We start from the raw sequence: 26,491 nt of genomic DNA, 5'->3' as shown, positions 1-26,491 counted from the left end.
TTTGGGGTGAATGACTTCCATCACGCCCCTCCCAGCTTCAGTCTTGTGGTGGCTGCTCACCTCCTTCATTTATTTGGCATCTCCTTAAATTTACTCATATCTGTATTAGTTATATAACTACTTAACTTAATTACAAGAAACACTAGCAAGAACTTCAAGTTTCAAGGTACAAGTTACCTGCCCTCCAAGGCTGCAGTAAAGCATTACCCAAACATTAAGTATGTTCTGGTCACAGGGATCACTTTGCACAATGCAGCTGTCACCTGAGCTGCTCCCTGGGAAACACTGACTGCCTCGTTGCTGTGTTTGGGGGTTTGTTTTTATGTTTTAGCATTCCATAACTGCTTTATTGGGGCACAATTTAATACCAGAAAAAATCTACTCATTGTAAGTCTACAGCTCAGTGATTTCTAGTCACTGTATACAGTTCTGCAACCAGCACAAAAATCCACTGTTAAAACAGTTCCTTTGTCAGAAAAATGTCCTGCATGCCCATGTGCAGCCAACCCTGGCTCTCAGCCTCCAACCTAGACAACCTGCTTTCTGTCTGTACTGATCTACCTTTTCTGTAAATTTCATATAAATTCCACTCATAGAAACCATGTGAGTGGAATTGCTATGTTGTAAGTTTCACTTTGCTACACCAAAAGGTTAAACATAGGGTTACTATACAACCCAAGACCTCCACTCCTCAGTATATACGCAAGAGAACTGAAAACGTGTTTATGTGAAGAATTGTACTCAAAATGTTTACAGTATCATTGTTCATGATAGCCAAAAAGTGGAAACAACATAAACGTCCATCAGTCGGTGAATGGATAAACCAAATGTGCATTGAAGAGGCCTCGTTGTCTGGGGTAATACTTGAGGTCCGTTGTCTCATGGTCATGAAGATCAAGGAAGTGAACACACACAGAGTGAGATGAAAAGCAGAAGTTTTGTTTTGTTTTGTTTCTGAGATGGAGTCTCACTCTGTCGCCCAGGCTGGAATGCAGTGGTATGATCTCAGCTCACTGCAACCTCTGCCTCCCGGGATTGAGCAATTCTCCTGCCTCAGCCTCCCAAGTAACTGGGATTACAGGCATGTGCCACCACGCCTGGCCAGTTTTTGTATTTTTAATCGAGATGGGTTTCACCATGTTGGCCGGGCTGGTCTCGAACTCCTGACCTCCTGCCCGTCTCGGCCTCCCAAAGTGCTGGGATTACAAGTGTGAGCCACCGTGCCTAGCCAAGAGCAGAAGTTTAATAGGAGAAAGAAAGATAACTCTCTGCTACAGAGAGGGGTCTCAGAAAAACGGGTCGTGGCTCCACAGTGAAATGCAGGGGAGTTACTGAGGAGCTGGTGAGCAGGTGGTGTCTGATCTACATCGGGCAAGAAAAACTGATTGGACCAGGCATGCCATTTGCATAGGCCACGAATCTCAGGTAGTCCCCACCCTAATCTTTTACTATGCAGATGGGTTCTCTGCCTGAGCTGTGCCATGTTGCCCATTTCTTTTTTTCTTTTCTCTTTTTTTTTTTTTTTTTTGCTAGTTTGTAATAATTTTACTGCATAAGAAATTACAGAGATTGTGTAAATCATTAGGTCAACAGCGCACAGAGAAGAACAAAACAAAAATACAGTTTGGATCAAATAAAAAAACAGCAGGAACAACTCAATTCTTAAAAATATCACAAATTCCCCGAATGAGGCTCCATTTGAGAGAAAATTTTGCATTTTCTGGATAGAATAATGTCTATAGTTTCATTAAGCAAAATGGAAAATGGCTTTTCAGTTTAAAACACTAAAAAGCAACTTACACAGATGTGTTGCCCTCTTCACCTGGGATGTAACAAAAATAAAGCTGTGAGGCTGCCTGCCCTTGCCTAAAGCATGGCTTGAACTTTCTATTGATAGTAATCGTTTATGTAAAATATTACATTACATAACCTCCTACGTATTGAAATTGCCCAAGTCAGAGCATTCAAAAACTACTGCAAGAGTCAATTTCTTCCTATGGGGAAAAGCAAATAGATGTGCTACATGTTAAAATTTCCATTCCTCATTCGATTATTTGTCCCATTCCAAACATAAAAATACGAATAAATATTTCCTTACAAACGAAGTTCACAGTATATTGTTTTTTTAAAAAAAAGAGATAAAAAAACAAGAATCTTCATTTGCTTTGTCATTAGATAAAAATGCTAACATATAGACACGTTCAATATTTATACAAAGTGTAGGAGTCAGTCTATCCTTTCTTGGTCATAATTGAAGTTTAATAGTGCTAGTTCATACCTGACAAGGCTCAGATCCCAAATGTACGTTCAATTCTACTAAAAGTTGCTCAAGATAATTTTTTCTCTTTTTCTGTTTAATTAAAAAAGACAATTTTGGAATTTTAGAATTACACTTGAGTTGTCTGAAAAAATACAATTTCAATGAAAAATCATATCAAGCATTCAAGAGTATATTGCTAGTGCCATAATCTTTTTGCATGTCTTTGTTTTCATAGAAAAAAATCAATAAAATAACTTGTCTAAGACTTTTAAATGGTTAAATGTAACCACATACTATTAACGATATGCCTCATGCACACACACACTCAAACTCAAAACATGAAGGAAAAAGGATCAGACGTCTTTCTTCTGCCTTTGTTCTAGCTTTCTTCTTAGCAGACCGTAGTTCTCCTTAGTTCCTAATGTCCTGGGGTCAAGCTGCAATGAGATTTCACAGTGTTTCTTGGCCAAGTCTAGGTGTCCCCAGCGTGATAAGGCACAGCCACGTTTCCACGGTAACCTGCAGAATCTGGATTTGCTTTCATTGCCTCGAGGAACAAAGCTTCAGATTCCTTGTATTTCTGGGATTTCCCCAGCACCTTTGCCAACGAGAACATGACAGAGGGATCATTAGCTGTTCATTCCAGTGCCTGTCTTCCAACTGCTTCAGCTTGAGCTAAATTACCTGTATTTTCGAGCAGTGTCATCACGTGCTCCAGGCCAGGCTGTGCTCTGGTGTCAGCTCCTCTCTCCTCGCATTCAAGGCATCCACGTGGTGACTGAGATCAGCGTACAGAGCCCGAGGCTGTGGTAACAATCTGGGTGTTTCCTTCTGTGTTTAATCGCCCTCCGGTAACTTCGCTCAGGCTGTTCTGCAGGATGCCTGGATCCGTCCACGCAGCGGCAAAGTCTGGCAGTGTTTGAACAGCCAAAGACGGCAGCTCCTCAGCTTCCTGTAGCTCGTGCCTTTCTTTTAAGCTATTTCCAAGATTATTCACGGCACGAACATACTTGGGAATTCATCTTACCGCTTCCTGGTGGCACCTGCTGGCTGCTGTCTGGTTGCCTTTCTCAGCCAGGTTGTTGCCAGTGTTGTGGGGAACTGAGGACGCAGACCGGGCCTCTGCACAGCCGCTCCCCCTCCGCCCCTGGCCCCTGCACCCCAGCGCCTCGCTCAGATTCCCAGCGCCTCGCTCAGATTCCCAGCACCTCGCTCAGATTCCCAGCACCTCGCTCAGATTCCCAGCACCTCGCCCAGATTCCCAGCACCTCGCCCAGATTCCCAGCACCTCGCTCAGATTCCCAGCACCTCGCCCAGATTCCCAGCACCTCGCTCAGATTCCCAGCACCTCGCCCAGATTCCCAGCACCTCGCTCAGATTCCCAGCACCTCGCCCAGATTCCCAGCACCTCGCCCAGATTCCCAGCACCTCGCCCAGATTCCCAGCACGTCGCCCAGGTTCCCAGCACGTCGCTCAGGTTCCCAGCACGTCGCCCAGATTCCCAGCACCCCGCCGAGATTCCCAGCACCTCGCTCAGATTCCCAGCACCTCGCCCAGATTCCCAACACCTCGCTCAGATTCCCAGCACCTCGCTCAGATTCCCAGCACGTCGCCCAGGTTCCCAGCACGTCGCTCAGATTCCCAGCACGTCGCCCAGATTCCCAGCACCCCGCCCAGATTCCCAGCACCTCGCCCAGATTCCCAGCACCTCGCTCAGATTCCCAGCACCTCGCCCAGATTCCCAGCACCTCGCTCAGATCCCCAGCACCTCGCCCAGATTCCCAGCACCTCGCTCAGATCCCCAGCACCTCGCTCAGATTCCCAGCACCTCGCTCAGATTCCCAGCACCTCGCCCAGATTCCCAGCACCTCGCCCAGATTCCCAGCACCTCGCCCAGATTCCCAGCACCTCGCCCAGATTCCCAGCACCTCGCCCAGATTCCCAGCACCTCGCTCAGATTCCCAGCACCTCGCTCAGATTCCCAACACGTCGCCCAGGTTCCCAGCACGTCGCTCAGATTCCCAGCACGTCGCCCAGATTCCCAGCACCCCGCCCAGATTCCCAGCACCTCGCCCAGATTCCCAACACCTCGCCCAGATTCCCAGCACCTCGCCCAGATTCCCAACACCTCGCTCAGATTCCCAGCACCTCGCTCAGATTCCCAGCACGTCGCCCAGGTTCCCAGCACGTCGCTCAGATTCCCAGCACGTCGCCCAGATTCCCAGCACGTCGCCCAGATTCCCAGCACCCCGCCCAGATTCCCAGCACCTCGCCCAGATTCCCAACACCTCGCTCAGATTCCCAGCACCTCGCCCAGATTCCCAGCACCTCGCTCAGATTCCCAGCACCTCGCCCAGATTCCCAGCACCTCGCCCAGATTCCCAGCACCTCGCCCTGATTCCCAGCACGTCGCTCAGATCCCCAGCACCTCGCCCAGATCCCCAGCACCTCGCTCAGATTCCCAGCACCTCGCTCAGATTCCCAGCACCTCGCCCAGATCCCCAGCACCTCGCCCAGATTCCCAGCACCTCGCCCAGATTCCCAGCACCTCGCTCAGATTCCCAGCACCTCGCCCAGATTCCCAGCACCGCAGCATCCGTGAGTCTCTTCCTCGGTGCATTTGCTCAGGGCTCCGAATCCCAACGTCAGCAGCACGCGGCGCCCGGCGCTGGGGAGGGACAGGACTCGCTCCGTGACCAAACCACGAAGCCCACTCGGAAGAGCAGGTTCCTTGCGGAGAGAAACGGGATGACGAGAAATCCCAGGCCCAGAGTGAGGATCCTTCGCTTGTGGCCGCGTTCAGAGCCCAGGGCGAGGCATGTTAGGCCGACGAGGCAGAGCCAGAGGGCTGGTTCCGTAGCAGGTGCAATTACCCTCCAGTCGCTGAGGACTTGGTGAGGGGGAGGCAGCCCACGGACCCATCAAAACACAGTCGCCAGGGACACAGCCTGCCGGGCGTTCAGTGAACGGCAGTAATTGTAGTTTACGGCCCCCCCCGCAGGCTGTCAGCAAAGGAGGCCGCGTTGTCCACCTCGGGGAAGGCCGGCGGCCGTGCCTATGATCCTCCCGGGCACGTAGAGCATCCCAGCCCCTCGGCAGGTGAGCAAGGGTCACTCTGAAGAGGAGGCCCCGTTCCTGAGCTCCGAGTTCTCTAATGACTTGTCCCTTCTGGACAATTTCCAGAACACTGAATTCGCCCACCACCAAGATGTCAAATCCCGCGTTCAAACCCAGCACGGTGATCCCTCGCTCTTTGCAGGGCAGGGCCACTGCTCCCGGAAAGATAGCAGCCCCCGGAAGGTGGAAGAACGTGCTCCCTCCCTGTGACTTTCTCTAAATGCTTTACAGTAGCCAAGGAAAGATAACAAGAACAGTATGTTGCCCATTTCTTTATTACTGTACGTGTGGTAACGAAAAAAGGGAAGATGGAGCCTCCGTGTGGGACACGTCTGGCCCTTTTCTATTGGCAGGGCTGCCAGCGTTCCCCGGTGCAAGCTTCCGGCTGGCTTCTCTCGGTTTCAAGCTCCGTTTTTCAGGCTGCTCTTTGTCAGAAAAGAAATGATTTTGGAGGCTGCTTTTTGTTGGAAGGGAAATTCTGCCGAGAACTCTTTTGCCCTTACTATCTGCCTAAATAATTTCTTTCTACGTTTTATACCAGTATATTCACACAATGCAACTTTTTTTTTGAGAGAAGGCCCCACTCTGTTGCCCAGGCTGGAATTCAGGGGTGGACTCACAGTTCACTGCAACCTTAAACTCGTGGGCTCAATGTTCTTCCCACCTCAGCCTCCCGAGTAGCTGGGACCACAGGTGGGAGGCACCACACATGGCTGTTTTTTAAATTTGTTCATAGATGCAGTGTCCTCCACCTTGCCCTGCCCAGCAGGCTTAGTGACAGGAGCCTCTCCAGTTCCCACCCATGAAGGGGTCCAAAATCAAGGGAACAATCCCGTCTAATCGGCAGGTCTGAGTTTTTTCCCCGATTCCAAATTAGATCAGCCCCTTTGTGGGTGAGGCTACTGGTGAGGCTACTGGTTTTCAAGGCCGGCCCAGCCTAGGACATCAAGGCGGGGTGTCAGAATGGCAGCAGCTCCAGGCAAGAAGGCTGCAAAGTCCTGCTGTTCTAACTAGAGTTCTGGCAGCTTTTTATTATGAGTATATGAGCGTATATTATGAATATATACTCACATTATTATGAGTATATATTATGAGCTATCATCCATTTGATGATTTGCTTTTGGTCAATTTTGAGAGCTCTGAAATGACTGCTCTTGACAATTGTGTCCTATTTTATACTTTTGGGTGTGGGAACAGATTTGCCAGCTTCTGCCCTCTGCCAGGCCTAGAGGCCCACACTTCACTATTTTTGAGTGTATAAAGTGGATGGACCATGTGCTGTGTAACCACACTCCTAGTGATCACATCTGATTGTTTCCTTCTAGGTTTTCTACAGTACAGTGATGTAAGGAACAACCACACATTTCTTGGAGTATATATATAGATGTTTCTGCCATGAAAGCATAATCTTTGAAACATTAACAACACATATACAAACCATGTATCTCATCAATATGTCATGTACATGTACAACAAACACATCAAAAGCATATAGCTGATTGATGAGGGAATTGTCAGGATGGTGAGTCTGAGTCACAGGGAGTTGGAGAAGTGGGGTTACGCACTCAGGGAGGAAGAAGGATGGATATAACTGCTAAGTTTGATACAAAACAGGTTAATAAATCCCAAGGCAATAAACCTGTAGCTTCTGGGCTATCTTTTATACACAACGAGAATCATTTGGATCTCCACCACACAAGGCTACACCTTATCATCCAATGTCTCAGTGAATTTTAATAAGTAGTAAACAGCAAGTCACAGAAAGCTACCTTCCCCTGTGGCTGAGGTTCTGCATGCAGCAGCAGCAGCATCTCCTGGGAACTTGTTAGAAATGAAAATCCCTGGACCCCAGCCCAGACCCAGCAAACAGACTCTGAGGATGGACCCCAGAGATAGGTGTTTTTTATTTATTTATTTTTTTTTTTTTTGAGACAGGTTCTTCTCTGTCGCTCAGGCTGGAGTGCAGTGTCACGATCATAGCTCACTGCAGCTGTGGCTAAGGTTTTTTTTTTTACTTTACTTTTTGTAGAGTACTAGGGTTTCCCCTTGTTTCCCTTGAACTCCTGGCCTCGAGGGATCCTCTGGCCTGGACCTTCCAAATTGCTGGGATTACAGGCATGAGCCATCGCACCTGGCCTGAGATTTTAAGTATCTTAACACACTCTCAGCCAGGTGTGTGAGTCATGCCTGTAATCCCAGCACTTTGGGAGACTGAGGCAAGTGGATCACTTGAGCCCAGGAGTTCAAGACCCACCTGGGCAACATGGGGAGACACCCGTCTCTACAAAAAATACAAAAATTATCCAAGTGTGGTGGCAAGCACCTGTGGTCTCAGCTACTGGGGAGGCTGAGGCAGCAGCACTGTTCTATCGCATAGCAGTCCAAACTGGAAACTTCCCCAATGTCCATCTGTGGGGAATGGATACATAAGGTGTGATGCTGACAATAGTAAACGTCCACCTGAGCCTTGAGCTCCTGGGAAACGGCGACTGTTAAGAAATCCTCCACCCTCTAAAGCAGTTTGGAAATTTTTCAAGGAACTTAGAACTACCCTTTGACCCAGTAATCTCATTACTGGGTTTACATCCAAAAGAAATAATTGTTTTACCAAAAAGACACATGGCACTTGTGTTTTCATCGCAGTGCTATTCACGATAGCAAAGCCATGGTGCTCATCCATGGTGGATTGCATAAAGAAAGTGTGGCACATATACACCATGGAATACGACACAACATAGAAAAGAACAAAATCACGTCCTTTGCAGCAACATGGGTATAGCTGGAGGCCATCATTCTAAGTGAGTTAATGAAGGAACAGAAAATCAAATACTGCATGTTCTCACTTGTAGGTGGGAGCTAAACACTGGGTAGTCATGCACATAAAGATGGCAACAAGGGCTGCTGGGGACTACTAGGTGGGAGGGAGGAAGGGAGAGGGGAGGGTTGTGTAACTAAACGGGGTGCTATGCTCAGTACCTGGGTGAGGGAGTACCAAGCCTCAGCACCACACGGTATACCCAGGTGACAAATCTGCACATATACCCCTTGAATCTGAAATAAAAGTTGAAATTATTAAAAATAGAAGAAATGCCCCACCTTCCTGTAGGCCTTTGCCCTGCCACGTGGATAAGGCTCATGGTGAACCCCTGTTGACCAACGATGAGGCCAGATCCAGACCCTCCAAATTCCTGATCCTCAACTCATGAGTGACTAGCTGAACTGTTTGTCCATACTGAACAATCTGGATAACCTGTTGAACCTGTTGTTCAATACTGAACAACCTGTTGACTTGTCCGTACTTTAGTCAGGCTTCCTGGTTCCCCACAGGCTGTGACCTTGGCCCACCTTGAGCAGCACAGAAATCCCCCTAACAGCCCCTCCTCAGAATCTCAATTTCAGGAGAGAACACTCCCCCATCCACTGTCCCATCTGTCACTGCTCATCCCACCCCACCTGCCCCAGTCTTTCTAGCTGTGCTGACTCCTCCCTGCAAATGTGAAGGCCTCTCTGTAGCCTGGGATAGAGGTTCTTGCTGTCAGAGGAGTGGGCCTCCTACTGCAACAGCCCCCTCCCTACTGCAGTGGGCTGTCCTGAGGCTGGAGTGCAGTGGTGCGATCTCCGCTCACCACAGCCTTGACCTCCTGGGCTCAAGCAATTCTCCTGCCTCAGCCTCCCCAGTAGCTGAGACCACAGGTGCTTGCCACCACACTTGGATAATTTTTGTATTTTTTTGTAGAGACCGGGGTCTCCCCATGTTGCCCAGGTGGGTCTTGAACTCCTGGGCTCAAGTGATCCACTTGCCTCAGCCTCCCAAAGTGCTGGGGTTACAGGCATGACTCACGCACCTGGCTGAGAGTGTGTTAAGACACTTAAAATCTCAGGCCAGGCGCGGTAGCTCATGCCTGTAATCCCAGCAATTTGGAAGGTCCAGGCCAGAGGATCCCTTGAGGCCAGGGGTTCAAGACCCACCCGGGAAACAAGGGGGAAGGTCCTTGTGCGGGTCTTTGGTGACCATAGCAGGGTGGGTGCTGTGGTGCCCCGTGCAGATCCCTCCACCCAGACCAGATGCACCCCTGGATCCATCGATCGGGAGCACAGCCTGCACTGAGCCCCTCAGTAGCCACTGCCCTGAGGAAGGGAAATGCCTCACCCAGGGCCACGCCTCCTCCCTGGAAGCAGCCAGAACCCAAAGACTGATTGGAACGGGGCACAGAGGCCAGGCCCTCCCACCTCAGCCTCACGTTCCTGCAGGCTCCTCCCAGAGCCCCTGGGGTGGGCTGAGGCCTCAGTGGTAACCGTCTGGCCGCTCAGCTCCTCCCTCTGCCCAGTCACACCTCCCTCCCTCCCTCGAGGATGTGATCCCAAGAGCACTCCCCCAAAAACTTCCTGCATAAAGCTCTGCTTCCAGGCCGGCGCGATGGCTCACGCCTGTAATCCCACAACTTTGGAGGGCCAAGGCAGGTGGATCGCTTGAGCCCAGGAGTTCAAGACCAGCCTGCGCAACATGACAAAACCCCTTATTTACGAAACAACAACAACAGGAAAAAAAAAAACACACACACAGAAAAAAATTAGCATGGCGTGGTGGTGTGCACCTATAGCCTCAGCTACTGGGAAGGCTGAGGTGGGAGGATTGCTTGAGTCTAGGAGGAGAAGGCTGCAGTGAGCTGTGATCGAGCCACTGCATTCCAATGTGGATGACAGAGCAACATGCTTCCAAAAAACACAAACAAACAAAACGAAAAAACCAAGTCTCCACTTCAGAGGCATCTGCTGGGAGCCCAGCGAGCCCAACCTGAGAGTCGGCGTGAGCTTCCAGGGGGCGTCACGCAAGTCATGGCGCTGGGGCGTTGTCTGCGTGAGGTTCCCATTGTGTCAGAGCCAGACCTGAGCATGCGTCCGGGTCAGCCCCAGCACACCCTAGGAGCCTCGGTGTCTTCACCAGGAAACAGACAACAGAACCTACCATGCAATGACCATGAAGAGTCTAGGAGTTAGCACCTGCCGGCCCAGGGAACAGTCATTCAGGACAGCTGGGGTTAAGTAGGGACACTGTCCCGCAGAGACAGGTGGCCGTGGCCACAAGGGGTGCGTGGGGGTGAGGGGCACTAGTACCTGAGTGTCTGTCTGGTGGGACCCTCCCACTTCGTACCCTGCCTGGTTTCCTCATCTGCAAATGAGCTGATCTAGAATCTTCTTTCTAGGTCTAGATTGAGGGCCAAGCACATGGAGACTGGGAAGGAGTGTGCGGAACTGGGTGGGCTACTGAGCGCTTGGGAAAGGGCGGCTTCCTCCAGGGCAAGCCTGTCTCCCAGGGTCTGGAGGGCCTCAGGGCTACAAACCGCCCCTCAAATCAGCCTCCTCCTATGGGCTCAGGAGACACCCAGTGCTCCACCCAGATCGGGCCTTCTGGGAGAGGGATGACCCCATCTGGCAGTTGAGAAACTTGCAAAATGTCAGCCTACAATGAAGTCTTTGGGTCTCAAATCAGAAGAGATCATGTAGCTGGTGGAAGGCAGTTGAGTTTTGGCGTCAGGACACCTGCACTTGAATCCCACATGGATTTGAGTCACCTCTTGGCTGTGTGACTGAGGGCAAGTTAAATGCCTCTATCGTGGGCACAAGGATAATGAAGCCTGCCGCCTGGGGTTTTAGTTAAGATTAGAGTTTGGAAGTTCACTGTGAATGCCTGGCATATAGCAGGTGCTTAAATAAGGAGCAGCTAGCATTAACAAGCACCAGGATTTTTTTCTGTAGGATGTAAATTTTCAGATCCAAATGCCAGCACATTCATTCTGGCCAATGGAACAAAAGGAAAACATTTTACATTGAGGCTGTACTAGGAAAGCCAGGACACAAGGTCACAGGGATCCACCAGGGGCCACAACAACTTCTGAAAAAAATAAGCTTTTTTTTTTTTTTTTTGAGACGGAGTCTCGCTCTGTCGCCCAGGCTGGAGTGCAATGGCCAGATCTCAGCTCACTGCAAGCTCCGCCTTCTGGGTTTACGCCACTTTCCTGCCTCAGTCTCCCAAGTAGCTGGGACTACAGGCGCCCGCCACCACGCCCGGCTAGTTTTTTGTATTTTTTAGTAGAGACAGGGTTTCACCGTGTTAGCCAGGATGGTCTCAATCTCCTGACCTCGTGATCCGCCCGTCTCGGCCTCCCAAAGTGCTGGGATTACAGGCGTGAGCCACCGCGCCCGACCCAAAAATAAGTTTTTAAAGAGCAGCCCTGACATTGGGAAGCTGGCGTGGCACTCACAGCCACACCATACTGTTCTCCTGCTGGACATAAGCAGCCCCACAGAACGCCAGCCCCAAACAGAGCTACTTGGAGACAAAGATGAAAGGAGACCAAGCCAGGCCACTTCATCACTTCGTCTAAGCACAGATGTGAGAAGTTCACTGCACCACCCACAAAGCACCAAACACTCCCAGCCAAAACCAGTGGCTGTTTCTTCTTTGTCAGTTACAGCTTATTCTTCCCTCTAGTCTTCCCTTCTCATAGATTAGGTATCTTTTATCAAGACACCCAGTCATGGAACCACCCTCACTTTCTAACAGCATCCAGTTTAAAGCAAACTCAGACATTGCCCTCAAATCCCCAGCTAAAGACCAAATCCTATTAATACCTTCTAAGACCCCGTTCCCGGGAGACACCCACAATTCCCTGAAGTGTGTGTTCTCCTGCACTGCAATAAGCAATAATCCCAACTTGACCAACTGCCTGTGCGTCCTTGGTGGTCTTTGGCTGGAGGGCATCGATGGTTCCTAAGCTTCTGGAAGTATTCTATGTTCCTGCTTTTGTCATCCCTTATCTGTTACTCATTAATGATCAGTTGTTCAAAATGAAGTGCAAACAAGCCAGTGGGGTGGGGTGGCACGTTCCTGTACTCCCAGCTATTGCTTGAGCCCAGGAGTTAGGGTACAGCATGGGCAATGCAGCAAGACCTCATCTCTAATAATAAACCCCAACCCCACCTTACTCAATGAGGTCCCATAGACTTGTCCAGAGCACTGAAGAGGCTGTGTCCTCTCAGAAGGGTGGGCTGCAGCTTCAGAAACAGACAGAAAGGAGGTGGAGCTCCTACAGACACCCATGGAGGCAGGCACAGCAGTGATGCCCCAGAACCAACACCCCAGGAATCCTAAGGAAGGAATGAAGGATCTGCTGCCCCTGCCGGGTTCCCTGCATGGTCTTGTCCATCACTTGACATTCCTGTGGAATTGCACCAAGTGGCCCATCTAAACCTTGGTCACAGACTGTGGCTTTTGTGGCAGCCACGAGGAAGGACAGACAGGCTCTCGGGGTGCAGTGGTGAGCAGACAGGTGAGCAGCAGGTCATAAGCTTACAGCCAAGGGCAGAAGACAGTGACAAACCAGGTGTTACAGTTTAACTTTATCACTGTTAAAAATTAAGGGATGTCCAGGCGCAGTGGCTCACACCTGTAATCCCAGCACTTTGGGAGGCCAAGGTGGGCAGATCACCTGAGGTCAGGAGTTCAAGACCAGACAGCGAATATGGCGAAACCTGTCTCTACTAAAAATACAAAAATTAGCTGGGCGTGGTGGTGGGCACCTGTAGTCCCAGCTACTCAGGAGGCTGAGGCAGGAGAATCTCTTGAACCTGGGAGACAGAGGTTGCAGTGAGCACAGATCACACCAGTGCACTCCAGCCTGGGCGACAGAGCGAGACCCTATCTCAAAAAAAAATTAAGGGACAACCTCAGTGAAAATATTTGCAACACATATAATGATTAGGAGATAATATACACATTACATATAAAATATAACAAATGTCTGGAATAAGTAAATATTTATATTTACATATTAAATACAGGTAAAGAACTCCTAAAAATTGGTTAAACCATTAAAACCTGCATGGGGGAAAATAGCAAAAGATATGAACAGGCGATTCACAGAACAAAGTAAGTGGATGTATAAGAAACATACTCAATTAAAACAATAGTAAGACATTTCTTGCTTAGCCAATTGCCAACGTTGCAATGATTTATAGAACCCACCAAGGGCAAGAAACTGGGGGCCTAGCACCCTGCTTGTGGGAGCACAAGGGGTTCACCTTCTAGAGGGCAGTTTGGGAGGAACCAGAGAGGAAAGAAACCTTTCTTTTAAACCAGCCTTCCAGGGCTAGGAAAGTCTTCTGAAAATCCCGGTACAAAGAAATCTGCACAAAGACTTTGGTTCTGGGGCAGGAAGAACCACGAAGATCAATGGAGTGGAACTGAATCCACAGAACCCACAAAGAGACCCAAATGTGTTTGGGAACTGAGAGAACAGTGACCTATGTAATAGAAAACCAAGTCAAAAGTGAGAAAAATTAATGGTGGGGATAATGGTGTGGTTACAACAAAAAAAAAGGAAAGTGGGACTGCATGGGACTGGAGGGAGAGGTGGGTTGGAGCAAGTTTGGTTTTTTCCCCTTTCCCTTGGTCAGCAAACTACCCTCCAGCCAAATCCAGCTTACAAGCTATTTTTCTACTGCCCAGTGAGCTAAGAACATTTTTTACACTTTTTACCGCTTAAAAAGATTAAAAGAATAATATTTCATGACATGTGAAAATTAGATGAAATTCAAATGTTGGCGTCTGTGAGTGAAGTTCCGTCGGCACACAGCCTCTCCCTCTCGTTATGTGTCACCTTTGCCGGCTTTGGCACTAAAAGGGCAGATGTGGGTCCTTCCGACAAAACCGAAAAGTTTCTGTATGTGGCCCTTGCAGAGAAAGCCTGCAGACCCAAGCCTTAGAGAGAGGAGGTATGAGATTTTAGGCTTTGGTGTGGGTGGCTGGGGAGGTCCCTTGGTTCAGGAAATGGTGATTCCAAAGGCTGTTGCTGTCTGAGCGCCGGTGCTGTCCTCCTCCTCTGTCCACCCCATATCTAATGCATTCTGAGCACTCGCTGGGCAGTCAGTGCAGGGCGGGACAGTAGTCACGTGTGGCTTCCCAAGGCATACAGTCACGGGCCCCTTAACAAGGATGCAGTCCGAGTCCGAGAAATGGTCGTTAGGTGGTTCCTGGCGTGAACATCCCAGAGTGCCCTCACACCAGCCTAGACGGTGTACTTCCTGCACCCCTAGGCTGGGTGGCATAGCCCATCACTCCAAGTGACGTCTGTTCTACGACAGTACGGCTATGACATCACGAGGCCATAGGAGTTGTTCAGCTCCGTCATGATCATGGACCACTGTCTCGCATGTGTCCCTCCTTGCCTGGAAGGTCGCTGTGCAGTGCATGATGGCACTCCCATGTCAGGGGGCGCCTCGCTGGACCATCTCGTGCCACTGCCCACTGTCTGCCACTTTCCAACAGCTCCCTGCCCTAAAGCCATCCTGTTACTGCTTTTCCACCATTTCTTCCTCTGTGCATGTTACCCCAAACTCTGCAGGGACTACCGCTCGCCCAACATGCATTCTGGAACCTTCTGCAATCCTGTCCCACTGCCCCTGAGCAGAAGCGGCAAGCAAGGGTCACCGCAGCCCAGGCGCTGCCTCTGTCCTGACCCTCTGTCCAGGTCCACAGGCATCTTCCCCTCCCCGGGGTGGAGTGCAGGCTCCAGATCAGTGTCTGTCTCCCCTGTCTTGGTCCAGGTTGCTATAACACGATACCATGCGCTGGGCGGCTGAAACAATGAACACTGATTTCTCACAGTTTTTCAGGCTGGAAGTCTAGATCGGGGTGCAGCACAGTGGAGTTCTTGGTAGGGATCCTCTTCCTGATTTATGGCCAGCTGCCGTCTCACTGTGTCCTCACGAGAGAGGGAGAGGAACCAGCTCTCAGTCTCAGTTCTGTCTCCCCATGAATCCGAGAGTGCGCTGAGGCCAGGAATCTTTGTCCCCAGGCACAGCTACTCCAGAGGCTGAGGTGGGAGGATTGCTTAAGTCCAGGAGGTTGGTGCTGCACTGAGCTGTGATTGCATGACTGCACTCCAGCCTGTGAGACAGAGTAAGACCCTGTCTCAAAGGAAAAGAAAGAAAGAGAAAAAAGAAAAGGAAGTTTTCATGCCCAATGTGGTAGCATAAGGGGGCATGGGAGACCTGACGAGAGGGTGTGGCAGACAGAGGAGACGGCGGCAGCGGAACTGTCTGGGGTTTATGGTGGGCATGGGGGTTGAACAGCAGGGATGCGCTGGCACCATTTCTGAGGGAGGGGACATTTGGGGGAAGCTGCTTGAGGAATGGGAGGCCATGAGTTCGGGCATGGAGCTGGAGCTTCAGGGCCTGGAGAAATTGGAGTGGAGATGACAGAGGAAGTATCCATATCATATCCTCGGTTTGCCGAGGATATGATGTCTGTGCCGCCGTGTTGACTGCAGCACTATTCACAATAGCCCAGATAGGCGAGCAAAGCAAGCAGCCATCAGAGAAGGAGTGGGTGGAGACAATGTAGGGGATGTGCACAACAGAGCACCACCCAGCCTTAAAAAGAAGATAGTCCTGTCACTAGTGACAACATGGACGAGCCTGGGGGACGTGTTAAGTGACATACCGCATGACCTCACTCTTATGTGGAGACTAAAAAGTGTAACTCACAGAAGCAGAGAATAGAATGGTGGTTGCCAGAGGCTGGGTGGTGGGGAGGGGTGGATAAAGGAAGATGGTCAGGATACAGAATTTCAGTTAGACAGGAAGAAAAGATTCAAGAGAGATCTGTTGTGCAACATGGTGAGTATAATAAAAATACTGTATTCTTGAAAATTGCTAAGAGAGTAGATTTTAAGTGTTCTCACCACACATACAGACAAATAATATGTGAGGGAAAGGAAGAAATAAAGAAGGAAGGTAGGGAGGGAGGAAGGGAGGGAGGAGGTCAAGTGAGAGACGGGAGCTAGGGATAACAGGGAGAGCCACGGATAGTCTTTGCAGCCATGGTGGTGGACGATGCCGCCCACGGAGAGAGCGCACATGAGAACAGAGGTCAGGCCCGTGTCTGTGGAATTCCAACATTTAAGAAAGGTAGGCCACGTGCGATGGCTCATGCCTGTAATCCCAGCACTTTGGGAGGCCAAGGTGGGCGGATCATGACGTCAGGAGATGGAGACCATCCTGGCTAACACGGTGAAACCCCGTCTCTACTAAAAATACAAAAAAATTAGCTGGGCGTGGTGGCAGGTGCCTGTAGTCCCAGCTACTCGGGAGGCTGAGGCAGGAGAATGGCATAAACCCAGGAGGCAGAGCTTGCAGTGAGCCCAGATGGCACCACTGCACTCCAGCCTGGGCAACAGAGTGAGACTCTGTCTCAATAAATAAATAAATAAAATAAACAAAAGAAAGGTAGAGGAGGAGGAGAGTCAGACTGAGGCTCAGGAGGCGGGAGGGAACTGGAGGAGGTGTCATAGTTCAGGTCCACTCTGTTGAGGCTTCAGGGAACTGACAAAGGTGGGAACTGCAAACGCTCATGGCTTTAGAAGCACGGAGGCCACCTGCGACTGTGGCGAGCGCTGCGCTGCGTCCTGTCCCTCTGTCCCTCCGGAGTCACTCATCAGCTGATAAAGGCGTTGCCCCGGCTCTGCCTGGAGCTGGCACTGAGCAGCACTCTCGCCAGCATTCCAGGGGCACAGCGGGACCAAATCAAGCAAGCTCCCTGCCCTCCACCCCAGGGGAGACGCAGGCACCGAAAAAAGAAACAAACACATGACGTACGTGATCTCAGTTACTGATCAAGGTCAGTCCAACATTTGAAAAACCTATCAATGACATTCACTATATTAACAAACTAAGAAAAGCCATAGGATCATCCCAGTAGTCGCAAAGCAGCATTTGACAAAATCGAATATCCATCCGTGATAAAAGCTCCCAGGTAACAAGAAAGAGCAGTGAACTTTCTCAACCCAATAAGGGGCGTTAATGAAAATCCTACAGCTAACATCACACTCAATGGTGAAACACAGGGCGCTTTTCCCCAAGATCAGGAGCCAGCCAGGGATGCTGACTCTCGCCACTTCCAGTCAACATAGCACTAGAGGTTCTAGCCGGTGCGATAAGTGAGAAAAAGAAATTAAAGGCATCTAGGTTAGAAAGAAGTAAAACTGTCATTATTCACAAGGACATGATATCTATGGAGAAAATCCAATGGAATCTATGAAGAGCTACTAGAACTAATAATACTAGAGCTAACAGATTCCAATGGAATCTACAAAGAGCTACTAGAGCGCATATTATGTGTGTGTGTGGTGACTTTAGCAAGGTTGCAAGGTACAAGATCAATATGCTAAACTAATTTGTATTTCTGAATACTCCCTGTGCTAGGCTGTTCTTGCATTGCTATAAAGAAATACCTGAGGCTGGGTAATTGATAAGAAAAGAGGCTTCATTGGCTCATGGCTCTGCAGCCTGTGCAGGAAGCATTCCGCCAGCATCTGCTTCTGGCGAGGATTCAGGAAGTTTCCAATCACGGCAAAAGACAAAGAGGGAGCAGGCACATCACATGGTGAAAGTGGGAGCAAGAGAGAGCAAGAGGGGAGGTGCCACACACTTTTAAAAACCATATCGGGGAGAACTCATAATTGGGAGGACAGCACCAAGGCCATGGTGCTAAACCATCCATCAGAAATCCATCCTCATGATCCAATAACCTCCCACCAGGCCCCACCTCCAATATTGGGAATTACATTTCAACATGCATTTTGATGAGGACATAAATACAAACTATATTACCACCCTTAAACAACTGGAAATTGCGTTGTGTTTGAGAAATAAAAGAAACTGCTGAATTCTGTCTGTAGCTTTGGTTGTACACTTGAGCGAAAATCAAAAGGTTATGTTAATTTGTGAATAATTATAATGATAAAAAATGGTGCAGACACAACCTTCACTTTGCAAGCACTGCAGAGTTAAGTATTTTTGGGGAAATTATAAACAATTAAATCGTTTCCCAATGAGCTCAACCAGCCCATTCTGGGCAGTCCCCAGACATAAACTTGTGACAAACTCTAGCCAAGCAACTTACCCACAGGAGAAAAAAGACTCCCTGTTTCAAGATGGGCTGTGGTGCTTCTCTCCTTTCTCCTCTTTTTCTTTTATAAACCCTACATTCGCCTGTATTCAAGAAAATCAGCCAACTAATTGGTTTCTATGTGTTTGTGTTCAAGTGAACGTCCACGTTCACTTAGCTATGCTGTGTCTCTGAGCTACTCTCTGACTCTGCAACTCTCTCCTTTCCAGTGGTTGCACTGTACTCTGTATTCTTTGGACTGGCTGTGTGTGGGTAAAGGCAAAAAGTGCAGGTTAAAAAATCAATTGGAGTGGTTATTTTGTAACATATGATAATTGAAATGTGGCCGTGTAGGAAAAGGTATCTTCTTCTTCTTCTTCTTCTTCTTCTTATTATTATTATTATTATTATTATTATTATTTTTGAGATGGAGTCTCACTCTGTCCCCAGGCTGGAGTACAGTGGCATGATCTCAGCTCACTGCAACCTCTACCTCCCAGGTTTAAGTGATCCTCCTGTCTCAGCCTCCCAAGTAGCTGGGATTCCAGCGTGTGCCACCACTCGTGGCTAACTTTTGTATTTTTAGTAGAGACAGGGTTTCACCACATTGGCCAGGCTGGTCTACAACTCCTGACCTCAAGTGATCCGCCCACCTCAGCCTTCCAAAGTGCTGGGATTACAGGTGTAAGCCAAGGCACCCTGCCTATATCATTTTTAAAGATGCTATACTGAAATATTTAGGGATGAAATTATATAATGATTATATTTATTTTTAAACATTTCAGCAAAAAATATACATGTAAAGCTAAATTCACAAGATTTTACTGATTGTGAAATATTGGTGGTTTATATTTGCTCATTATACTAACATCCATGTGACTGGTATATTAAAAATCTTTTTAAACATTTATTTATTTATTTATTTATTTATTTATTTATTTTTGGAGACATGGCCTCACTCTGTCACCCAGGTTGCAGGGCAGTGGTGCGATTATAGCTCACTGCAGCCTTAGACTCCTGGGCTTAAGCAATCCTTCTGCCTCTGCCTCCCAACTAGCTGGGACTACAAGCATGTATCAGCATGCCCAGCTAACTTTTTTTCCTTTTCTTGTAGAGATGGGGTCTTGCTATGTTGCCCAGGCTGGTCTCCAACTCCTGGCCTCAAGTGATTCTCCAGCCTCAGCCTACCAAAGCACTGGGATTTCACAGGGCGGCCACTATGCCTGGCCTATTTGAATTTTTTTTAAGGGATAAATAACTTTTATTTAATTTCTAATTTAAGCTATGGTATTTGAGGTCTCTTTGTTACGGCGGTTTATTTTATTTTTATATTTTGTTTGTTTGTTTGTTTTTTTGTGACAGGGTCTCACTCTGTCACCCAGGCTGGAGTGCAGTGGTACCATCTTGGCTCACTGCAATCTCCGCCTCCCAGTCTCAAGTGATCCTCCCACATCAGCCTCCCAGGTAACCCGAGTATCTGGGACCACAGGTGCACACTACCATGCCCATCCAATTTTTTATGTTTTGTAGAGATGGGTTTTGCTATACTGCCCAGGCTGGTCTTCAACTTGTGAGCTCAAGTGATCTGCCTGCTTTGGGCACCCAAAGTGTTGGGATCACAAGAGTGAGCCACCATGTCTGGCCTATTTGAAATTTTTAATTGAAAAGCAAAAATGAACAAAAACATAATTTGGGCCCACAAATACACAGTTATTTGATTTTCACCAAAGGCACCAAAACAATTCAACATGGAAAGGAAAGTCTTTGCAACAAATGGTTCAGAAACAACCATAGGGGAAAGAAATTAACATTAATCCCGACCTCACACCAAAACAAAAAAGTTATATAAATATGTATTCTTTGGACTGGCTGTGTGTGGGTAAAGGCAAAAAGTGCAGGTTGAAAAATCAATTGGAGTGGTTATTTTGTAACATATGACAATTGAAATGTGGCTATATATATAACAAAAAAGTTACATAAAATAGAATTTACACTTAAACATAGAAGCTAAAATTTAAAAGTTTCAGGAAAAAAAAACACACAGAAGAGTGTCTTTTTTTTTTTTTTTTTTTTTTTGATGATGGAGTTCCGCCCTGTCACCCAGGCTGGAGTACGATCTCGGCTCACTGTAACCTCTGCCTTCCAGATTCAAGCGATTCTCCTGCCTCAGCCTCCCAAGTAGCAGGGATTACAGGCCCAGGCCATCACGCTCAGCTAATTTTTTATTTTTATTTTTTTTTTTTTTTTTTTTTTTTTTTTTTTTTTTTTTTTTTGAGACGGAGTCTCACGCTGTTGCCCAGGCTGGAGTGCAGTGGCGCGATCTCGGCTCACTGCAAGCTCCGCCTCCCGGGTTCACGCCATTCTCCTGCCTCAGCCTCCTGAGTAGCTGGGACTACAGGCGCCTGCCACCGCGCCCGGCTAATTTTTTGTATTTTTAGTAGAGACGAGACGGGGTTTCACTGTGGTCTCGATCTCCTGACCTTGTGATCCGCCCGCCTCGGCCTCCCAAAGTGCTGGGATTACAGGCTTGAGCCACCGCGCCCGGCCCAATTTTTTATTTTTATTTTTTGTACAGATGGGGTCTCATAGAACTCCTGAGTTCCAGGGATCCTCCCTGCCTCAGCTTCCCAAAGTGTTGAAATTATACAGTTTAAACCACTCAGTTCTGTGTGTGTGTGTGTGTGTGTGTCTGTGTGTGTGTGTGTGTGACAGGGTCTCACTGTGTCACCCAGGCTGGAGTGCAGTGGTGCAAATTTGGCCCAATGAAACCTCCGCCTCCCAGGCTCAAGCGATCCTCCCACCTCAACCTCCCCAGTAGGGTAACTGGGATTACAGGGGGACTACCAGGTTTTGCCATGTCGCCCACGCTGGTCTCAAACTCCTGAGCTCAGGGGATCAGCCCGCCTCAGCCTCCCAAAGTGTTGGGATTACAAGCTGAGCCACTATCCAGGCCAGTTCTTTTACTGGCGGTGGAGGGGGTGGGGGGGATTGTTTGTTTAATGGACAAAATATTTGAAGAGATACTTCACAAAGGAAGATAAACAAATGGTCCATAAACACATGAAAACGTGCACATCGTTATCCCTCATCAGCTAAATGCAAATGTAAACCATAGGAAAATGCTACATACCCACAAGAACATCTAGAAGTTAAAAAAAATAACCAGAATGCTTGGACATTGTTGATGGAGGAAAATAGTACAACCTAGTACAACCACTTTGTGGCAAAAGTTTTTTGTTTTTTTTTTTTTTTTTTTTTTTTTTATTGAGACAAAGTCTGGTTCTGTCGCCCAGGCTGGGAGCGCAGTGGCGAGATCTCGGCTCACTGCAACCTCCGCCTCCCGGGTTCACACCATTCTCCTGCCTCAGCCTCCCGAATAGCTGCGACCCTGTAGTCCGCCACCACGCCCGGCTAATTTTTTTGTATTTTTAGTAGAGACGGGGTTTCCTCGTGTAAGCCAGGATGGTCTCGATCTCCTGACCTTGTGATCCGCCCCCCTCGGCCTCCCAAAGTGCTGGGATTACAGGCGTGAGCCACGGCGCTCGGCCAAAAGTTTTTTTTTTTTTTTCCAACTAAACATACACATCTTCTGCGACCAGAAGTCCTACTCCTAGGCATTTACCAAAAGCATATATCCATGAAGACTTGTGCACACATGTTCGTAGCAGCATTATCCATAATTGCAAAAGAAAAAAACTGGAGCAAGCCCAAATATCTATCAACAAGAAATGCAGCCTGGGGCCTGGGAAACATGGTGAAACTCCATCTCTTAAAAAGAGACAGACAGAGAGAGAGAGAGAGAAAGCGCGAGCGGTGGGCACTCACCTGTAGTTTCAGCTCATCAGGAAGCTGAGGTGGGAAGACAGATCCTCGAGCCCGGGAGGTCAACGCTGCAGGGAGCCTTGGTCCTGGGCCCTGCACTCCGGCCTGCGTGACAGGGTGAGAACTGATCTCAGAACAAAAGAAAGAGAGAGAGAGAGACAGAAAGAGAAAGAAAAGATAAGAAAAGAAAAATAAAAGAAGGAGGGAAGGAAAGAAGGAAGGACGGAAGGAAGGGAGGGAAGGAGGGAGGGAGGAAGGGAAGGAATTGTGGGATACTATTCCCAACTAAAAGGAGCAAACTTAATCCCGGCTACTCGGGAGGCTGAAGCAGGTGAATCGATTGAACCTGGGAGACAGAGATTGCAGTGAGCAGAGATTGCGCCACTGCCGCTCCAGCCTGCACGACAGAGTGAGACTCCGTCTCAAAAAAAAAAAGAAAAAAAAAGAAAAAAAAAAAAAAAAAGGCGGTGGGGGCGCGGACAAGCTGCCGGTAAAGTCAACAACGTAGAGGAATCTCAAAAACATGCTGAGTGAATGAAGCCTTACTCCAGAGTAAGTGGGAAGATAAATCACTATAAACTGGTAATACCTTTCTGTAGAGTAATTTGCTGTAATTTGCTGATGTGTATCTTTAAAAGTTACAGGAATTTGACCCATTAATTCCACTAGATATTTCTCCTAAGGAAATCATTATGATGTTATACAGAGATTGAGCCACAAGGATAATCTTGCAATATTATTTACAATTGGGAAAAAAAAGAAAGAAAAAAAAAAACCTGGTAACAATCCAAATGTCCCACAAGTGGCTGCTTATATAGGTCAGAGTTCTTCCAAACAATAGAACAATGAAAATGGTGTTGTAGCATATTTCCTTTTGCATTTCCACTCCATTTGCTCCAGGCCCGCAAGCTCCAGCTCCACACCCGAACTCATGGCCTCCCATTCCCCAGGCAGCTTCTTCTGAACGTCCCCTCTCTCAGAAAGTGGTGCCAGCGCATCCCGGCTGTTCCACCCCCATGCCCACAGTCAACGCCAGACCGTTCCGCTGCCACTGTCACGTCTCTCCGAGGTCCCTCTACACCCTCTCTCGGGACTCCCATGCCCACTTATACCCACTTATACTACCGCATCCAGCGTGAACACTTCTTTTCTTGTTTCTTTCCTTTCTCGTTTTGGAGACAGGGTCTTGCTCTGTCTGTCTCCCAGGCTGGAATCCAGGGCTGCCATCATAGCTCAGCGCAGTCTCCACCTACTGGGCTCCAGCCATTCTCACGCCTCAGCCTTCCAAGTGCTGAAACGTCCTTTACCAAGATCAAAGGGACCCACGGAAGAAGCTCAGAATTATCATGAGAAATAAAATACAGCCGTGTGTGCTGACTAATTACGATAGCAAAGACGAAGCGAGCCGGTTTCCGTAGTGTAGTGGTTATCACGTTCGCCTCACACGCGAAAGGTCCCCGGTTCGAAACCGGGCGGAAACACTTCCTTCTACTTTTCACCTCATCGCTTCAAATTTATTACACTGAAGACTAGAACACCCCACCGCTATCTCCACCTGGATAAGGAGAAAAGGCTATCAAGGGTATTTAAACCATTGCCTTTCTGCCTCAATCATTGATTGGCACCTGGGAACAACTGAACCCACCTCGCTTGCTGTGGGCACCAGCGCGACGAACTCCCCACAAAGCCCGTCCCATGGGTAGATGCACCCTGCTAAACGGAATTCCCGATGACGAAGAAGCGTGCCCGAGAGAGTTTCCCGGGCCCGAGAAAGCTGGGGCCCAAGGGGAGTTCCTTCTTTTGTAACCCATGAAGGGGCAAAAATGGAGAAACCACAACAAACTGGCAGCGGTGGGACTCGAACCCACGCCTCCGAAGAGACTGGAGCCTTAATCCAGCGCCTTAGACCGCTCGGCCACGCTACCTCCGTTCTAGGGTCCGTCTACACCTTTTCCTTCGTTACACAACACCCCCAGGGTCCCTGGGCCAACAAGGCGTTGGGGCGAATCCACTGGGCATCTCAGAACCACCGCCTTCCAGCAGGATTCGCTGGGCCAGAGGCACCGACTGGGAAACGGCTCGACCAGCGCCCTGGCAGAGAAGATTCGCGAAGCGCAGGCCTCGGGATATGCTTTGGGGGCCACTCAGAAAGTCACCCACATTGGCCCTCTTCGGGGAGCCGGGGTGAGAGGAGGGGAAGCCTCCTACATTCTCACTTTAAAGAAAGATAAAAATAAACAAACCAAGGCAGATCCCGTCAGTTTGGCGGCCGCGTATTCCTGCAGCTGCGGCGCCGCACTCCACAGGCAGCAGCGCAGCGGACGCGCCTCGGGGTAGAGCCACCGCCGGTCCGTCCTCCCGCCCGCCGTCCAGTCCGCCCCGGGGACCCCGATCAGCCTCGCCGCGCACGGCCCCGCCGGGCTCAGTTCTGGACTCGCGCTTCCACCGCCCCCGCCCGGCTCCCAGTTTCTTTCCGGCTTCCGCGGAACCCACCTAGTCCGAGCGAATCTCCGCCAGCTCTTCTCCCCCTCCTGCCACGCCCCGTGCTGTGCTCTCCCACTTCTCGCCTCGCCCGCGGCTTGGGGAGGGGACTGAAGGGGACGGGAGAGGAGGGGACCCCAGGGCCGAAGCGCCCCGGGGGACGGAGGTCGACCCGGTTTTCCAGCCGCTGCCCCGGCGGGAGTTCCGCGGGTCCCACGCGGCCACCTCCAGCCCCGCGCCGTCAGCGCCGACTTCACGAGCAACCTGAGCCCGCTGGAGGACAGCGAGGGCTTCCGCGATCGCCGGGACGCCGCCCCGGGGGCTGTGCGGGGACCTCCAGGGCCCGAGGCGGGCGGCCTTCTCTCCTCGCCGCCGCAGCACCCACACGGGACCCCGCCACGGCCGGGCCGCTCGCGGGGCAGCAGCGCAGGAGCAGCTCGTCCCATCGCAACGCGGGGCGCGACCTGTCCCACGCCGACCTCAGCACCAGGCAGTCCAGAGCTCGGCGGAGAAGCGGCTCGCGCTGTCGCAGATCTGCGAGTGGATGGTCAAGAGCGTGCCCTGCTTCACGGATGAGGGCGACAGCAACAGCTCTGCGGGCCGGAGGAATTCACGTCCTCATCTTCTGTTCCTACACAGCAAGTTGACTGGCGCGCAGAACGAAGGAACTGGAAAAAGTGCTCGGTGGATGCTCGATCCAGAGGGCGGCAAGGGTGGGAGATCTCTTAGGACAAGAGCTGCTTCCACGGACAGCAACAGCAAATGCGCTCAGAGCCTAAGCCGAGCTGCCACGAACAAAGCACCCCTGCAGTCTAGCCAGGGGAATGCCGGAGAAAGCCCTGGACCCCAGTTTTCCAAATGGCTTGCAAGCCCTGGCTCTCACAGCAATGATGACTTTGATAGCTGGAGTACATTTCGCCCTCGAACTAGCTCAATTGCTAGTACTATTACTGGGAGACTGTCACCCATTATAGCCTAAGGAGACGATCTTGGAGACGGGGACGTGCATCCTGCAGGGTACCCGCCATCTGCGGCAAAGATGCCCCTACTTCACCCAGTCTGAGACAAGCAATCCTGAAACATGGAAAACTTTTTGGGTGATCTCAATCTTATCTCGTCACCAACATCATTAACTGTGTCGACCCAGTCGGCACCTGGCACCATGATGCAGCAGACGCCGTGCTACTCATTTGTGCCACCAAACACCAGTCTGAATTCAACCAGCCAGACTACAAAAAATAGACATAGGTCCGGTCCTCCATGAGCCCTTTGCCCCAGATGCCTATGCAAACGCTCCAGGACCACAAATCAAGTTAGGGAGCTGTGAGTCCGTGTAACTGTGCAGCAGGACTCCTGGAGGAGTTGCTGACTTCTGACTCTCCTCCCCATGACATTGTGACACCAGCGGATCCTGGGGTAGCCCAACCCAACAGCCGGGTTCTGAGCCAGAATATCATGATGGGCCTTAATTCAGCCATGTCAGCCTATGGCAGCCAAGCATCTGGATACAAAATGAGGCATGCCAGCTCCCATACCCACCCTGGACACACTCAGCAGACGTCTGCAGTTTACGGCCGTGCCCTGCCTCACATGGGAAACACCACGCCCCACACCTCAGGTGCGAACCACCTGACCCCAGTAAAGACACCTTTACCAGGGCCTCCGCCCCACCTGGGCGCTACTCCCGCAGTGAGCCGAGATCGTGCCACCGCACTCCAGCCTGGGCGACAGAGCGAGACTCCGTCTCAAAGCAAAAAAAGCATAGCCTGCTCACTAATTCTCAGCCTGACACACCCAGCTATGTGGCCTCCTCTGGACACTGTGGGGGGCGCTTTGGTTGGGCAACACATTGTGAAGGTTAA

At 49.8% G+C, this 26,491-nt stretch overlaps 2 non-coding genes and 2 pseudogenes across 2 annotated transcripts; 2 read left to right on the top strand and 2 right to left on the bottom strand.

The window, feature by feature from the left end:
- Positions 1-2,613: 2,613 nt before the first annotated feature.
- Positions 2,614-10,272, bottom strand: LOC126957044 (protein O-mannosyl-transferase TMTC4-like; annotated as a pseudogene).
- A 6,001-nt stretch (positions 10,273-16,273) lies between these two features.
- LOC126957043 (forkhead box protein O1-like) lies at positions 16,274-26,484 on the top strand (annotated as a pseudogene).
- TRNAV-CAC (transfer RNA valine (anticodon CAC)) lies at positions 23,557-23,629 on the top strand. Its single transcript has one exon. It is a non-coding gene; the product is annotated as a tRNA-Val (tRNA).
- Positions 23,992-24,073, bottom strand: TRNAL-AAG (transfer RNA leucine (anticodon AAG)). The gene has a single exon. It is a non-coding gene; the product is annotated as a tRNA-Leu (tRNA).
- Positions 26,485-26,491: the final 7 nt, after the last annotated feature.

Source organism: Macaca thibetana, chromosome 6 (genome assembly GCF_024542745.1).
Source record: "Macaca thibetana thibetana isolate TM-01 chromosome 6, ASM2454274v1, whole genome shotgun sequence".
NCBI classification, from domain to species: domain Eukaryota; kingdom Metazoa; phylum Chordata; class Mammalia; order Primates; family Cercopithecidae; genus Macaca; species Macaca thibetana.
The sequence above is the reverse complement of the archived record's forward strand: the minus strand, read 5'-3'. Positions and strand labels throughout refer to the sequence as shown.